An 18867-nucleotide genomic window follows, 5' to 3' on the forward strand; every position below is an offset into this window, starting at 1 on the left:
TCCACCACTCCTGAATGAAGTGTCTGGTGCTGGGAGTCTGGTGCAACGCACAGGTCCTAGCTGTACTCCTGGTGAGAGCAGGAGTGGACCTGGTGAGACGTAGAAGGGGCCTGGACAGGAGTCAACCCACAGAGCCATGTCAGAATAGTACCTCTCAGTCCCGGCATAGTAGTTCCGGAGTGGATTGTGTGGCCCTGGTCTTTCCCTAGTGGGTCTGATCGAGAGTAGCTACTGGGACGTAAGTCGGGACTTGATGGCACCGGCTGGGTCACCACTCTGGGGTGATCAAGTCACCCCGGAGTGGGGTACCAAGAGGGGTATGATGTTTGCGAGACCCGAAACCCAGATGACATCACTGAGGATACGTCCCAGTTGCATCCATGCAATGTATTTTCGTTCTGAGGTATTCTATTTATAGTTCATGACTCATAGGAATAGACTATTCTATTAGCTCTTGCCTTTGCAACACAAGGTCATGGGTTCAAATCTGGGCACTGCCAACTCAATGTATGAGTCTTCAAGAACCATGCCACCTACTATAAAAAAAACGACCCTGTCACAATTCCATGGTCTTCTTTTTCTCAAGTTTACTCTTCCATGTTTCTATGGCTTATTGTGCATATTTTTCTTATTGCCTTCCTGCTTGGTCCAGCCTTATCGCTGCTCGCAGCGATTTTTTTCTAGTTATTATTGTTATTATTAATTTCTATTTTAGACAACTGCATGTCACTATAATAACATGCAAACTAGGGTCAGGCGATTGGTTTCATTGTCATTTCAATCAACATGTCTGACAGTTAAAAGGAGAATGCAGAACTTCACCATTTATTACCCCACACACAAATACAGCACGTACGCACACACACACGCACACACACACACACACACACACACAAAAACAGAACAGAAGTGAAAATATCTGGACTGTAAGAACATTCTTCAATAGCAATTTGGACCAAGCATGTTCACTTTTTCCTTTCATGTTGACTGTTTGTCTTTAAACCAATCCCATTCTCCACCATGCAAGGTTTGGAAACCAACCACCATGAAGCTTTATTGTCCAGGGCAGGCAGCCATGAACAAAATAACCTTGAAAGGCTGTGTGTGTGAGATTGTTTTTTGTTTCTCCTCTCTTTAAACCATTTTCAACCTGGTGTCCTCGTATTTTGAGCTTCTTGGCAAAGGCAAAATGCTTAAAAAATGTATGCTTTCTGACAGAAAATCAAATCAAACTCTGTGGGCTGTATTTTGCGTGTCTTAACCCATTCTGACCTGAGATCAGATTCATACGAGGGTTTCCACTGGGACACACACTGGTCTGATGAACCCATTCTGACCTGAGATCAGATTCTAAAAATGTCAGTCGTTCTTTTGATTTTTCAAAAAATAGCAGACCTACAAGCTCGTATCGCGCCACTCGGTGGCGCGCTATGAGCTTGTAGATCTGCTATTTTTCAATAGCTAAAGCACGACATGATGCTAACACCAAAATGGGTGCCCGGTCAGAATGGGTTAAGTACCAGGTCTTATTCCCTAACTTGAGTAAACTAAAGACCTGGAGGTGTGATCAATGCCATTTGGCTATTCTGAGTGGGCAAAGAGCATTGATCCCGCCTCCAGGTCTTTAGTTTACTCAAGTTAGGGAATAAGACCTGGTACATAAGACACGCAAAATACAGCAGTCAATCTTTAGTTTTTCTTCACACATTAATGTCTTATTTTGCTCTAAGAGTGGCTCATAAAACTGACATTTGCGTTGTGAGCTTATGTAGATCTACTATTCTCACCATCCTATATAAATATAGGGACCCCCAGCAAGGCCCCCCGTCGAACGCAAGTCTAATGGGGGCTATAGCCCTGTCAGTATATCATGGTCAGATGTCATGGTCAGTATCACGTCAATATCATGTTGAATATCATGTCAGTATTATGGTCAGTATTATGTCAGTATCATGGTCAATATCATGGTCAATATAACGTCAGTATCATGGTCAGTATCATAGTATCATGGTCAGATATCATGGTCAGTATCATGGTCAGTATCATAGTATCATGGTCAGTATCATGTCAGTATCATGGTCAGTATCATGTTAGTATCAAGTTCAATATCATAGTTAGTATCAGTTCAGTGTTGTCAGCCAAGCTGTCGCGTCGCAGCACGTCTACATAGGTGGTACACTTCTTTCCCCTCCTGGCTTTGCCTTGGGTTGGCTCCCATAGGGTCAATTTACTTGCCTCAAGTTCTGGGTGCCTGACGCAGTGCCCTGCCAGCCTCATTCTTCTCTCTCTGACTTTGTCCGTGGTAGGTCCCCAGACTCCCCATAGAGGTCCACATTTCTGAGGCGGTCCGTCCATGTGACACCTACGTAGTGCCATTCGTAGCATTCTTGTGTAGACTCCATCCAGGGCTTTTTCTTGTTGTATTGTAAGGGTCCATGTCTCGGCCCCATACAGCAGTACCGACTCCACAGTAGCTGCCTCTTAAGGTCTTCTCCCATATCTGATTTCCACACTCTCCTCATCCCACGCAAGGCTCTCCATCTTCCTGCAATCCTTTTCTACTGCCAGTAGTAGCTCCCTTCCTTTCTCGACTGTATCCGAGATGAGGGCGATGTCGTCTGCATAGTCGAGGTCAGTGACCATGATGGGGTGTACTCGCCTTGATTGTGATTGGCCAGAATGAGATGATGTACAGTATGATAAGATCACCCCTCACTTCACATGGATGTGATTTTTATTATTTAGTTTGTACTTTGGTGGCTGATCGAAAGCTACAGAACGAGGCTGGTGACAGTTGACTGACAAGCTGTTAAGACCTCCACAGTGCTAGCGACAGCTGGCCTGACATGAACTCCTTTGTAGGGACACGAGTCACAACTAAACTTTGCACACACACTCCCTGGGGGCCAAGGAAGGACCTCTAACCCCATGAAGGTTCAAATCGACCTCATCATGGTGATGCTTGGGTTATGTTGATTCTGATGAAGGTCTAAGGGCGAAACGTCAATTAAATTACTGCATTATGGAGCCGGAGTGTGCAATCCCCCCCCCCCCCCCCCTTTCCTAACAAACCCATAATTAATTTGATTAGCTGCAGCTGCGGTGCATATTATCACAGCGCAAAATAAGGTCAGCATTAAGCATCCTGCCATGTTTTTAAACAGCTTGGTTTTTAACCCCAAACTGGATAACAAACTACAAAATGATGCCTCTTGAATGTTTGCCTGGCAGTGAAAGGCATAACTTTCCATATGGCACAAAGAGGAGCATTATTCACATGGTGAAGTTGTAAATAGCACGTAGAAATGTCTAAGCGACACATCACATAACCCGTTATTCAACGTACGATTTAATTCAATTATATTTCTGTACATTGTTTAATTGATTAATGGTTTAATCCCTAATCATCCGTAACTCCTCCTAGCTCTTTGTGCTCTAGCTCCCATCAGCTTAGTAGAGCAGCAGTTCTCAACGCGATTCCTTACGCATTAAGCGTCCAAAGAAGCTTCTGAGTCCGCCCATCCGAAGTTCTGAATGACATAATTTTGTTGTTCTTGGGCTACATACCCTGTTCTGTTCCAACAATGTTATGGCCCGTGAGCCCTGTGTTTGGTTCCATTTGCACACTCTCAGAGACATGGGGGGTCCTTGAAATTAAAAGGTTTGTGAACCACCATTCTAGACTAATCGGAATAAAACACACTCTCCCCTAGTTGTCCCTTCCCAATTAAAAATAAGAGAGTCATAAAATGTAATATTAAAAATATGTATAGTACATTTGTCATCACGTAACAATCTCTTCTCCAGATGAAATAATTAGAATGTTTAGTATTTTTCCTACAGTGACTGAATGAGGTGCCTTTGGGCACATGAAAATTTCAAGCCCCATTAAATATTAGATGTCTCACAATTGCCATACGCCCCAAAGGAGGCCGTGTTCACAAATATGACGAAATTATGAGAAACCAATTGTAACATATCTTATGTTAACACAGACATAAATGTACCGTGGACAAAGACAAAGAACTTGGGAATAAAGTCATAGTGTGAACTGTGACCTTTACAGGGCCGTGCAGAGAGCACTGAGGGGGAAGGGGCTCAAACCCCAGAGAAGGGCACGCACGCGTCGATTGTTGGGGGTCGTATTTTTTTTGCCCCCCACACAATCCCTTATTGTGGACTGAATAAGGGCACTTTTTTTAGGGGAAAGGCACTTAGAGGAAAAGGGCAGGGGCTCAAGCCCCCCTAGCGTTTTTTACTACTTTCCATTGGTTCAATATTTTTGAAACAACACACAGAGGTAAAGGGTGTTCAATAGCACTGAAAAAAAAATCAAAAACCTCAAACATTACGCGAGCCTTGACAGCATGACTGCTTGTTTGCTGTCTGAATATGTTCTCTTGTGTTTGCTCCTGTTTGGAACTGCTTTGTCATACTGTATGTATACAGTGGCCGTCACATTCCCTCCAATGGAGGGAATGTGACGGCCACTGTATACATACAGTATGACAAAGCATTCCTTGAATGAGCCTTGTGTATTCATCCTGAGGTATACGTATTTGATAACACTTGGCGTGACTATCACACAATATAGGATTGACTTTCTGTCTTTCTCCAAGGCTTTCAGCGGCTCCAAACGCCTTCCAAATTCAAAGATGTGTCCTGATCGACTGCTGCAATGGTTTGTGTTGTTAGAAGCAGGGTCGTGCAGATACCACTGCAGGGGCTCTGAGGTCACGTCCAACATTATTTTAACCCATGAAGACCTGAGGCTGATTCTACAATGCCTTCTAAATCAGTAGTCAGTAGTCACAGACGCCCAAATTGATATATTTGGTCGCAGCTTGGCAATACTTGCCATAAGCAAAGACCGCCACCTGTCTACGAAATCATTGGTTCTCTCAAGTGGGGTCCTTGAAAGGGTTCCAGCGGGTCCCCAGCAAAATGAGTTAATATAACATCAATCAAAAACCTGTTCAACCACCTCAACCCGGCATTAATCCTATTTTCCAAAAAGAAAATCTTGACATATTCCAGAAACATTTGATTTAACCAAGTTTTAAAAGCATTAGGCATCTGTGTTGGAAAGCATCTGTTGCCAAAAATGATGCTGTCAGGTCTCAAGTTGTAGGGAATCGTCAAAAGCTGACCTTTCGACCGTCGAATAGCAGCCGGCGTGTCGTTGAAAAAGAGCACCATATCCGTCTGTCGGTGTGGGCTCTCATGTGCATTCTGCATTCAACAACTTTTTTTCTCCACAACAGACTGATTCCTGACTTGTGATCAGTTTGGTGGAGAGCTACCTTAAGCCAATGGTTCTCAACCTGTAAGTCGGGCCTCCATGCAAGGTTGTGTCCCCGCATGATTTTTGAGTGGTGCAACCACTCCAAGGAACAGCAATGTCCCTATGTCCGTCCCTTTGTTTATGTTTAGTACCAACAGGGGGCGCTGTTGCACCACTCACTTCAGACTGGTCTGATTTTTTTTAAATCTGTGGAACCAAGTCAAACAAAATCCAATGACTCAACCCAATGCTTACAATTCAAAGTGCTTGTCAGGGTGGGGGGTCTCCACCCATATTTTTTAGGGGTAGCGGCCTGAATAGGATGAGAAGCACTGCTTTAAGCTGATGGTGAGAAGGCAGAGCGTGCTGCCAGTGTCAACATCTTCTATTATTTACACATCAGATTCACACATGGCCTGTGGACGCTTACATAACTTAACACTTTTAACTCCTCCACTTATAGAGCCAGAGCCACGCTAAATCAATGCAGATTAAAGCCTTGTGCCTCTAACATTATTTTTAAAGCTCCTGGCCTGGTGAATTTAAACTCCTAGAGGAAAAAGCATGCATGTTATTTCTAAGAATAACACAGTAATATTTTTGAAATTAAGAAAAAAAAGAGGGGGCTCGATCTGCATTTGTCGGATAAGCTTTTTTGGAATAAGCCTTGAATAGAATTCATATTCATATTTTCATATGGAGCGCATATTGTAGGAAGAAAAGAGGGGGGAAAAGGTAAATGACTTAGGGGAATCTGTTGGAAATCCAGTTAATTTACTCCATGGCCAAAATTAAGCCCACGGCTTTCATAAATTACCATTTCATTAAGATTCACAGGCAAAACAGATTTAAATATTCATGTATTCTCTGGCACTCTGGCCCCGGCTCTGATTAGATTTTAATTACATGACTTTGTCTTAAACAAATGAGCGGCGGCAGCATAAAGGCCTATTTGTCTTTACTGATAATGAGAAGCACCTGAGTGGAGGATCCATTGAAAAGGTAGCACGCTGCACTGCTCGCCGTCAAACACAACCTAAACGCGACACCCAAGCGCAACCAAACATAAAATTACTTTTCTTTTAGTTCTCCTGGATCTCTTCTCCACTAGTCCCTCCCTGACATTTTAGTCTAGCTTATATTTGTTGATGAAATTGTCAATATTGACTCTTAGTTTTAGTCATCATAGCTTAGTATTTATTTAGTTTGTCAGTGAAAAGAGGTAGTCTACAAATTAACACTGACGGTCCTTGGCCCATAAATCTTCCTTGATTAGTATTTAAGTAACGAAATAAAAATACTTAAGTCTCACTCACTTGTCCATCCAGGACTTTGCCTCTTCTTCGCTTTCTCTCTACTGCCCCCTGTAGGATGGTCTTTGACAGGGAGGTAAACCTTGTGACATGACCATACCAGGCCGGCCAGTTTTCTTTTTTAACTTAATTATTATCCCACGATTTTGCAACCCATTTTTCACCCAGTGTTAATTATCTAAAGTGATCCTGGGCCCTACAAACCCTCCACCAACCTGGGGAGAGCAACGGACTGGTGGTAACCATGGGTTACCACCTGTCTGACCTAAAGGAGAATTCTGGGATTAACCATTTTCGTACCTTAATCTGATGTTCTTATATCCAATAGTGAGTAGTAGTGAAAAATTACGTAACTCCATCCAGAGTGCAGATCCAGATGTTCTTAGGGACACAGGACTGACAGGACTGTGAATGAACTTGGTGTTGCAATGAGCAGCAGAGGAAGCAGTGCGTGTCGCAGATCGAGGATATAATAACATCAGATTAAGGTGAGCAAATGGTTAATCCGGAATTCTCCTTTAATCATTTGTCCGGTGTTCTTTGTATGATATAATAAAGCAATATTACTGTATTCTGCTGCGCTCAGTGTTCAGCACCCATAGAGTAGCCTACAAGTCTCAAGTCTGACCTTCACTGTGAAGCTGATGCGTTAACTTTCCAAACACTGGCAAGTTTTGTCATGGCTGCCATGTCAATTCTTACTTTTATCCCTTTTGTGGAGCTACCATCTTCACTCACAAAGGACCCAAGCCAAGGTTTTCCTTTATACATCCTCCTGTGTTTACTGGTTCATTATGGTGTTTGTTGGTGTTCGATGGTTGTGGCTGTGTGTAATGCTTTATCATGGTGTCGTCCACAGTAACAGTTTTTGTATCGAGTTGTGCTTTCATTTGAATATACCTATTCTGCATACTGTCAATCAATCAATCAGCCTACATTGCTTCGGTCTCTCTTTTGTTCTTTGTGTTCTGCACTATAGGCGAGGTGAGTGTGTCATACGTCTGTATTAGGGATGGGAATTATCGACTAAGTCATTAATTGATAATTGATACTTTTTGATAACCTTATCATTCGATTAACCGGCTAGTTGATAAGCGCCGTTTAAAAATATATGAGAATCTTAATTTCCCCCTACACTTTGCTGATACAAAAAGAATGCAACAATTATATTTTAGTAATATTTAAGTCAAATATTTATTTGACCATTTGCAATACAGGGCCAGGCTTTGTATGAGAAATAAAATGAAATGAAAAGTGCACCTTTTTGTCTTGTCTGTCACTGTCACATGCAAAAGCAGAGATGTTTCTGTGGGGGGGGACCTTTTTTTAATTATCTGCCCACATGTGCGTTCCCACGGCCACGCGTGCGCAGACAGCACAGAAAACCACCCAATGAAGTCTTTCTTGCACCACTGCCAAAATGCTCTGTATTGCATGCATGCATTGTGGTCCACAGCTCGTGCTAGTTTACCCTGTCAGAATGGAATCCAGCATCTCCATAGCTGAGCCCCGGCAGACAGGCACCATTTCACACTTTAGTCCCCAGAGTGTCGGGATCTCAAGTGTTTTTCTCTCCACACACCTCTTATCTGTTTCACCTCACACCCTGATTCTTCAATGTTATTGCTTTTCACACAACTCCTCATATAGCAACCCAACCAGCTAAAGGTCAACAGTCACTTGTCCATGGTGGAAAACATTGCCACGGACCTGATTCGTGCCGTGGAAAGAAAGAGGGAATCATGGCCATGGTTATAAGAGTGTTATAATGTGTGTGTGTGTGTGTGTGTGTGTGTGTGTGTGTGTGTGTGTGTGTGTGTGTGTGTGTGTAAAGTACATCACGAAGTGTAATATGGAGATCTAAGGGTGGCAGCGGGGGCAGTGTCTTGAGTGTACAGGCCTGTTGAGAGACCTCTAGTTTTCGACAGTTGCCAGCGGCTGCACTAATTCAGTATTTTAGCTGTGACGTGAGCGCCCCCTCCTGAGATACTTCAGGGTCCTACTTTTGTGTCGCTTTTGTGTCCCCATAGTTATACTGTGACGCTCCGTGGGACTAAATCTGAGACGAAAACAACCACGAAAGTCTCATTTTACCGCTTTCCTTGCAACAACAAAACTGCATGCGCTGCTCTCCCAAATCTGGCTGTGACAGGCCGTCTGCCCCACACTGAATACGCCATTTTATTTCATTGTGTCAACTAAATCCTCATTAATGCAAACATTCTAAATATGCACACATTCTAAATATGCCCCCGAAATATTTTACTGAGCAAATGGACTGTTACCGCCTTCAATAATAATGATAATAATAGTCTTTATTGTCTCCACATCATATTATGGACACTTGTACAAAACATTAATAATTCTACTCGAGTTGGAAGCATTAAGACCCATTTTAACCCTCAATGGCTTACTTTCTGAAAAATAACGTCATTGTAAAAAGATTCACGCGTTTAGAATATTCTATTTACAATGAGATGCGGACGGGAGCTGGTGCCACTTGGACCCGGACGTAACGTAGCACTACAAAATTATGTCGGACTTAAATACTGAATAACTTTGGGGCGGGACCGTCTAGCGTTTGAATGGACAGGTATCACTCAAAAGGGAGACATCGAAGAGGAAGTAACGAGTGTGGAAGGATCAACTTTTTTAGAATTTTTAGAACAGGATTAGAATGTCAGAACAGGTCAGCTCCATATATGGAGATGTGACGTGACACACGGAAATGCAGATGTTCATAGTAAATGCGACCGCAAATGAGTGGTATGCCCCTTTAAGTAGCCTACATTTCAGGAGTATCTGCATTGTTCTATTTGCAAGTGCATGACTTTCACTCCAGTACGTATTGCCAAACTCCAACTTGTTCAAAATGCGGCTGCTAGAGTACTAACTAGAACTAAAATGAGAGAACACATCACCCCAGTTCTATCATCACTGCATTGAAATTATTTGACTTGTTTTTAAATCCCTAAATGGTCTTGCACCTCCGTACCTCCGTGACTGACTACCTAGATATGTTCCTAACCGCCCCCTCAGGTCCTCCAATGCTGGCCTACTTGAAGTGCCTAAAAGAATGTGCTAAAAAAAATATGGTGAGGCAGCTTTTTGCTTCTACGGCCCAACAGCCTGGAATAAACTTCTATTCGAGCTCAGACACGCACCCTCTGTAGACATTTTTAAATCTCAACTCAAGACTCACCTCTTCACTCTTGCTTTTAGTTGAGTTTTAATATGCACGTTCCTACCCTGTCCTGACTGATTTGCTGCATGTGGTCTTTTTATTAGTTTTTATTTATTTTATGTTCTTGTATTCAATTTTGTTCTTTGCCATTGTTCTATCATTTTAACTACTTGTGTTTTATTGTATTCTATTTTTGTGTCCTGCCCTGTGAAGCACTTTGAGCTGCATTTATGTATGAAAGGTGCTATACAAATAAAGTTTATTATTATTATTATCATTGTACTTTTGACTCCACTGCACTTCTAAGAAGGGTCTCTGGGGACACATTATTAAGAATTACCATGCACTTAACCACTTTGGACTGTTACCCTGTGACCAGATAATGGGTTGAAGATGGATGGATGGCAGAGTCCTGTTACGGCTCGGATACCCATGGATACCCAACGGGTACGAGTCCGCATTTGACGGGTGAAAAATAGACTTTGTTAGTTCACAGGGACGAGGGACAGGTGGTACTGAATAAACGCAAAGGAGAAGAAAAAAAAACACCAAAAGTAAAACATGTGGAGAGACAAGAGGTTTCTACCCGACATCGACGATATACACTGGTATCCACCAGCCATCGGCACTGTTGCCGCGTAGCTCATTGTTATTCTGCCAAGATGTGAAGCCCTTTGCTTTGGTTGGCATGCTTGCCTTGCACTTTACAGCATGTGTAAATGGTTTTACAAGGCCCTCCACAACACAACACCTCAGCCAGACTGATACATCTGCTCACTTTCTGGGAGTGTCAGTGCAATAACAAATACAGAGTGAAAGATGGTGATTCTCCCTCTCGCCTGCCTCAGCGCACACACCCGCACACAACACCTCTCAACAACCAACCTATTTCCTTGGTGTGGCGCTCCCTCACTCCCTTCCCAAAATGTACAACATCCCACAACAACCTCCGTATTATTTTCACCCCAGGACGGAAGACAGTAGGTGAGAGAATAAATATTAGTGTGTGTGTGTATATGGACACTTGTTTTACATCCAAACTTATGAAACATCAGTTTCTGGTGGAACGTATTATGGCCTTGGGATATAACTGTCAACTTATTGTCCTTGTATTTGGATGTCTGGGCCATGTCCATAAACTTGTGCTCAGGGGTCTGCAATTGGGTGGATTGCAAAAGACAAATGCAAAAAAGCTGGCTAAATACTGTTCTGTCTCAGCTACTATGGGCAGTCTGTCTATCTGGAGAAGGCGTTGTTTCATTTATCCCTACGTGGCTTAAAAAACCCAAAACAAACATCCTGTCTAGTAGTGTCAAGTAGTATGTCATCAATGTGCTATATATATATATATATATACTTTTTTTCTTTTCTTTTCCCTCTGTGTGTTAAGCATGTGCAGCAGTTTTATCTGGTTGGACCATATTATAATGTAACCTAATTCTGATCAGTGTTTGGGTCTATTGTATTACGCCTCTTGTGCAGATTAAAAATAAAATTATTCAAATGTATGTGTGTGTGTGTGTGTGTGTGTGTGTGTGTGTCATTTCTTTGCAGTCTAAAATTGTGCAAGTGCAAGCCGGGTGCATGTGTTTGGTCTGACAAACTACCCAAAACCCTAAACCTAACCTCACAGGGAGCCACAGGTTCATTTTAACCTGCCATACTTTTCGGGAGCCAAGGGGTAGTTTTAACCTGCCCCTGTGACAGACAGACAAAAAAGATCTAAGTATACTAATGTAAATCAGTTACACTTATAGTTACACTTGGTCTATCGAAAAATGTGTTTATTCTCTGTGTTCATGTCAAGGTACAGGTTTGTCTATGTGTTCAAATATTTGCCAGAGAATTACTGTGTTTACTTATTTATATCCATAATAATAAATCTTTCCCTTAAAAAACACATATTTAATGTATTTGCTAAATAGTTACTGTATCGATATCAAATCATTGAATCGTATTGCCATATATCGTCCATGTATCGTATCGTCAACCATGTATCATGATACGTATCGTATCGCTGTTATAATGTATCGTTACACCCCTATAGTACACACGGTAGGTATATACATACATACACATATAGCCTATATACTCTACACGTACGTACATACATACATACAGTACACAGAGTGCAGCCTGTGGCAAGGACAATGTAATGATGTGTGATAATGGTCTTTGAAGAGCAGCTCTTTATGCTCATGTAAGCAGCAACATGCTCCCTCACGTCTTTAATGAGCTGCAACACCCGTTGCCATGACAACATAGCATTTTGGCCAAAATCCCCCTGTGATGCATCTCTCAGACTCAGATGTCTCTCTCTCTCTCTCTCTCTCTCTATCTGTTGTGAGCTTATAGATCAGGTACTTTTGGCAGGCCATCTGTCTCTCCCCGACTCTTTCTCTCTCTCTCTCTCTCTCCCTCTCTCGCTGTTGTGAGCTTATAGATCAGGTACTTTTGGCAGGCCATCTGTCTCTCCCCGACTCTCTCTCTCTCTCTCCCTCTCTACCTCCTAGCCCATCACCAATTAAGGCCCGGCGAGGCCCTTTAAGGAATGTTAATGATAGCATAGTTAATGATGTCTGTTTGAAGTATGTCTGCTGTGTGATGTGCCCTGTGTGCTCAGAGGGCATGTGTTTGATGACTCATGGAGTCTGCAGACCAACTACCTTTTTTTTGTTGCTCCCAGATGTATGTGTGAGTCATGTATCAGTTTGTGCAAAAATGAAAAGTAAAATGATTGAAAGAAAGGAACACAGGTACAGTACATTTTTGGTTAATTTCCTGCAAAAGTATTATAGGCCTACAGTTTTGGACATACAAGGTTTCCACCTGATAGAAGCGATATGTAAAATGAAAGAAAGCCTTATGGAAAGTGAGCATTACACTGCATAATGTGTAATGCATCCCCCCCCCCCCAACACACACACACACACACACACACACACATTTTGTGCTGAATCAGCTGTGATCCAGGAGGCTCCTAATCAGTTTGCTTGAGGGGCCAATTATACAGAGACTGCAAATCCCCTAACGACACTATTATCAGAAAGAAAGGGCTCCGTTATCGTCATTTATCTGCTGTGGATATTCTGCTGGCAACACAGGTTATTATTATTTTTCTCCTTTTTTTCTCCCGTGTTTGAGTCAGAGCGATGGAGGTGGTTGAAGGAAGCACGTGGGGATATAGAGTACCGAAGTTCTGACGTCACTCACGCTATACCCCTGGGTCTCTTTTTTCATAAAATTCCATATGATCGTTTAGGTTGCAGTTAACTATGACTATGGAATCGTGCATTTCCCAATCCCGTCAGTGTGTTGGTTGGTCGTGGTGGGTTAGGTGAGAGAGAGCACATGACATCATCAGGGATGTACCCCAGATGAGAGAGCACATGACATTATCAGGGATGGAGATCCCTGATGTCGTCAATATTAAGCCCATATATGGAGATCCCGTTTTACTGGTGATATTGACTTACATGATTTGGTAATGTCTGTGTTTGGAGAAAAAAAAAACGTTGGATGTATTAGTAGGCTACTTTTTCACAGCCAGTTGATGCTTCATATCAATTAAAATACAATTGTGGGGCTGATTTGTTTAATTTGGGAACACATTTCCTATATCACAATCTAAGATGGCCCTATATGGTATTTTCAATCAAACAACTCCTCCCAGGGGGATAGATCGGCCTCTAGGTGGCAATGAAGTCAGACTTTGGTTCCGCAGTTTGATAGGCATTGCTAGGCCACGGAAAAATATTTAAGCATGTTTTTTATTTCTGGGATCCCAGTAAATCCTCAGTGTTAATTTACCTTCGAATTAGAATCAGCTTTATCGTCACAGGTTTAAAAGGGGGAAAGGAGATCAAGGAAAAGTCAAACATCTGCATATTTAACCATTTCGTTCCATTTGCACACTCTTAGCTGCATGTGTACAACCCACCTAGCCTTGTGTCGAAGTACCCTTGAGCACTGAGCTTGCACCAAACTCCTAACTACTCCCAATGAGCCGGTAAAGAAAGAGAAACGGTGTGCTTCCTCTGGAAACTGCCCAACGTTAGGCAGTGGCAGTGGGTGCTCAGCTTTGAAAATAACTTAACTCATAAACCAACTATGTGGGGAAAAAGCAGCACTCCAAAATAAAAGATGCAAGACTGGCTCAGATGCCATTTCTAGATCAGATATATAAATAAAAAGATTTTGGAAGAAAAAGTAGGAATAAAATCTGAAAACACTAATATTGTATAGGGCAGGGTCGCTGGCACAAAATGTTTTCAGAAGGTCATCCGCACCATAAAGAACATCACATGATGCTGTTTATGAGTTCGGGTCTGAAGCCATAATTATGGAAGATGATGCATTACTTTGTACATACATGCTACACTTCATGGCATGTTACTCTCTCATGTAGGTCTTAAACATAAATCCTAAGAATAAATACTTGCAGACAAAAAAACAAAACAGCAACCAACCAACGTAGGAGGCACTTTAACACCTTCCACGAAGGCCCTGCAGCATTCCCCCCTGGCCATTGTCTATTGCCCTGCCAACACAGCCTCCACCTCAGCTCACCCTGGCTCCTTTTATATGTAACTATGACGATACTGGATACAGGGCTCAAGTGGATAATAAATCAAATATTTTAAAAAAGACAACTGTGTAGACTATGTGCAACATAATGTTCCTCTTATGTCTCTATATGTTCCTCTTAACGTCTGCACCGTGACACCCCAGTTTGAGAAACAATAGACTACAGTATAAGACTAATTATTTAGGTTAATTTATATGCTTCACACACACGCGCGCACACACACACACACACACACACACACACACACACACACACACACACACACACACACACACACACACACACACACACACACACACACACAAACTAGAATTCTAACATTTTCTTGTGAAAGTTGAAAGCTTCCGTTGCAATTGTCATTGAGTGACAGTACAAGCAAGCAGGTATAGGGAGCTCTACTTGTGATCCTCACAGGACTTCAAGGCTACAGATAAACCCTTTTGAACATTTAAAATATGACATCTTCTGAAGATGGCCTAGGTTACCAGCTAAATCTCATCACAATTTTGCATTCAGACATAACCCAGTGTTGGGGTCACATCCGAGAATGATTCAATTAGACCATAACATATTGTTTATGAAGGGTTTAGAGAAAAGTGATTAATGAGAAACATTTGAAAAGAAGAGAAAGCACAGATGGTATTTACAACCATTAAACTGTAGTGTAGGGCTGCAACTAACTATCCATTATTTTGTAATTGGTTATTGATTCCTTTCTCGATTAATCCAATAATCTACAGTCACGTTTTACACATGTATCAGCAAACCAACAAAACACTTAAAAGGTATATTCAGTGATTTCACTTAATTCAAAATCACTTCTTTTTTTGTTTTGTTGTGATAATCTTCCCTACTATAGAGTGTGCTGACCATATAAGGAGTTCTGTCCTGTCCTCAGTTCGGCTAGGTGGCCCAGCCTTCATCCAATCAGAATAGAGACGGTAATATGATCGAGTGGGGGCGGGCCTTGGTGTGTGTGCTGTTGGCCTGTTGCATGTCCCCCCACTGTATTGCGTGCATGTGCACATCTTGTTACCAGGGTGGACCAGGGGGCTTTCCAAATCACTGAATGCTCCTTTAAATATTATTTTATACTTGCACTTAACAGTGAACAATAACTGATCTACAAGCTCAACGTGCCACATTTTCAACAGCAACAACACAAGTTACACAACAATACAGCAGCAATACACCACAGCAGCAATACACATCAGCAAACAACAACACACAACAGCAGCAGCAAAACAACAATACACGTCAGCAAACAACAACACACAACAGCAGCAAAACAATAGCAACACAACAGCATGCTAATACATGCAGGTACACTTTCCCACCTTTAGCACGTTCTCTTTACTTGTGTCTCAGACAGATCCTTAATGGCGCTGATACAATCCTTAATCCACTGGGTCTCAAAGTTGTGTCCATGGATCACTCAGGGGTCCATTTGGTTCCATGCGTACACTGTCAGAATTACAGTACATCTACACTGAGGATTTTACAAGTATATTAAAAAAAGTTGAATCCTCTATGTCCTTTAATGACGCTGAAATCCACTTTGTGCAGAAAATCAACAAACACAAACAGTGCTGTTGGTTTAATTGTGTCAAGACCAAGACCACGCCCTCATTCCAGAGATCCTGATCCCTAACTAACCTCACCTGTCCCCCATTAGCAGTGGTGGAAAGTAACTAAGTACAGTACATGAACTCAAGTAGCCTACTGTACTTAAGTACAATGTTGAGGTACTTTTACATCCAGTGTCCCATGCATAGAGTATTGTCCCATGAGCCTTTGTGTGAAATGAAAGGTGGGCATCACTTCCTCTTCCTGTTGCTGCTGTGACCAGTGTTGCCAGATTTTGCAAGAGAAACAAGCGGCCAGGTCTATGAAAATAAGGCCAACAAAGGCAACTTGTTTTACCACTTTACATCGGCTATTTGACAATAGCAGATCTACAAGCTCACAGCGACACGCTGTGCGGTTGTAGATCTGTTTTCTTTTTTTAAAGAGAGAATACATTTAAATATTTGCAGGGAACCACTGGTTTAAACAACATTAGAAAGCAAGCCCAAATAAGCAACTATCCTTTAGAAACAAGGCAAAAATAAACAACTACACTTTAGAAACAAGCCCAAAAAAACACAACCAGCTACTACCAATATTTACATGTGACTTTACAGAAAAACAAGACAAAAGTTGATAATAATAACTTAAGCAGACATGGCAACACTGGCTGTGTGTTGCCTACTCCCACACACACAGTCACAAAGATGCAAGATATACAGCTTACAGCAGGCGTCAGTTCCGGGTTTTGGTGGATGGAAAATGAAGCAAACATTTTAACACAAACACAGTGAAACACTGAATGCCATTGATAATGAATGGACAGTTTTTTGTGTTTGTGTAAACACACACATTGTGTAAGCACAAACATTGAATGAAGGTGAGGACACAAATTGTGATTGGCCAGAATGATGTATTATGATATATGATGTTAAGAGCACACTCACTTCACACGGGTGTGATTTTTATAGTATATACTGTAGTTTGCTGATTACTTTTGATGCTGCAATGGTGTAAAAGTCAGTGATCAGGCCTATCACTGCCATGTCTTCAGCAAACTTTTGTTGGTTAATTAATTGGGGCTGTGCAAGGCCATGCTTACAGGGCGTATAGAGAAGGACGCAGTGCTGCATGGGGCCAGTGAGGCCCTCTTGTGTTGAGGGTCAGGTGTTGGAGCCAGGTGTTGGGGTGCTGGGGCCAGTGGGGCCCTTCTGTGTTGAAGGTCAGGTGTTTGGGCCAGGTGTTGGGGTGCTGGGGCCAGTGGGGCCCTCCTGTGTTGAAGGTCAGGTGTTGGGGCCAGGTGTTGGGGTGCTGGGGCCAGTGGGGCCCTCCTGTGTTGAAGGTCAGGTGTTGGGGCCAGGTGTTGGGGTGCTGGGGCCAGTGGGGCCCTCCTGTGTTGAAGGTCAGGTGTTGGGGCCAGGGATGGGACCATATGAAAATGACATTGCTTTTTTCAGCAACAGAATTGAAGAGTGTCCTCTACTCTCAAGGAAGGTAGAGCATATTGAAGTAGGAGGCCTGCAAAAAGGAATAAGAAAAAATAAGTTGATACGAATATTCTTTCCATTGACTTCCATTATTTAAAAAAGTGCTAAAAAGTTAAAATATATTTTAAAAAAAAATGTCAAAATGAATTCCCAGAAGCAGATAAAAGTTTGAGTTTCAGGTGAAAGTATGTTTGAGTTGAGGAGTTGAATTGGTCCAAAGTTTTGGGCAGAATAAGAATGATTAAAGGTGAAGATAATGTGAGTGCATGTGCTCACACTGGCTGCCGGCAGGCACCCTAATTATTCATTATAGTGACTATTGGTGAAAGTCTTTTCAAGGAAAACTGAGTAAACCTTTTCACATTATTCAAGTTTGTGAAGAGTTAATATACTTTGGAAAGCCCTCCCACCCAAAAAATCACACCTGTGTGAAGGGAGTGGTGCAACTCCGTGAGAGGATCCCCGGGGGGTCCCCGGAAGTTCCAGACCCACAGGAACGCGGCCAGGGTGCCGGCTTGGTTCTGGCGATCTGCCCCGCGTGCGAAATCTAAAATCTAAAAGAGAGAAAAAGAGGTAAACAAAATTTCCAGTGAAGTAGTTGCAATAACTTATTTTTGACCTTTTCGGCTAGTTTGGCACAGTTAGAGTGTATGTGAAACAATCCATCTCCATAACTTAAGTGTGAAAATGTGTCTCCGGCTGCCATGTCCGCGTGCCTTCCATTCACACTGGAGCTGCTTGAACCATGGCGCTGCAGAGCTTATCTCCATGTCTAAAAATACCCGAGGCACCTCAACAGAAGTGCTGCACCCCCCCTGCGAGGACAGATGTCACATTTTCAGGGGGAGGGCTTTGCAGCACATGTGAGTCTGTGACCCGCACAAAGTGTGATTCTCTCTAACAAGCCACTTCTAAATTTGACAACCTTTATAGCCAAGAATGAATTCTGAGTCAACATTTGAATACAAGTTTGGCGGTGTTGCAGCTAATGGCCTAGCGGTTATACCACATATACTGCAGCCTCTAATGCACCATGACAGCGAGTCATAGGTTAGATTCCCGACCGACAGCCTTTGCTGCGTGTCACTCCCTGTTTCCCTCTCCGTTTCCTGTCATTCTAAACTATACTATCCAATAAAGGCAGAAAAGCTCAAAAACTGTCATAAAAAAAAGAAAAGGGATTTGACTACAAGTAAAAAATATTTTGTGAACTGTCGCAATGGGTATGGTTTAGCGAAGTTTGAACACAAGTAACCTACAGTTTAAATACAGAACAAAACAACAAGATCTTGTTCTTGTAAGTCTGTAACTTATTATTTATCCTTGTTAAATAAGAAGCCCGGTTCCTACCTCCACCATGTAGGGGTGCCAGGTCTTTTCTTTTGTTAACTTATTGTAATTTTGGTTAGTTAGGGATTTAGAATTGTAATTTTGTTTAACATTCT

The sequence above is a fragment of the Protomyctophum bolini genome, assembly GCF_963924005.1.
Source record: "Protomyctophum bolini genome assembly, chromosome: 16".
Taxonomy (NCBI): Eukaryota; Metazoa; Chordata; class Actinopteri; order Myctophiformes; family Myctophidae; genus Protomyctophum; species Protomyctophum bolini.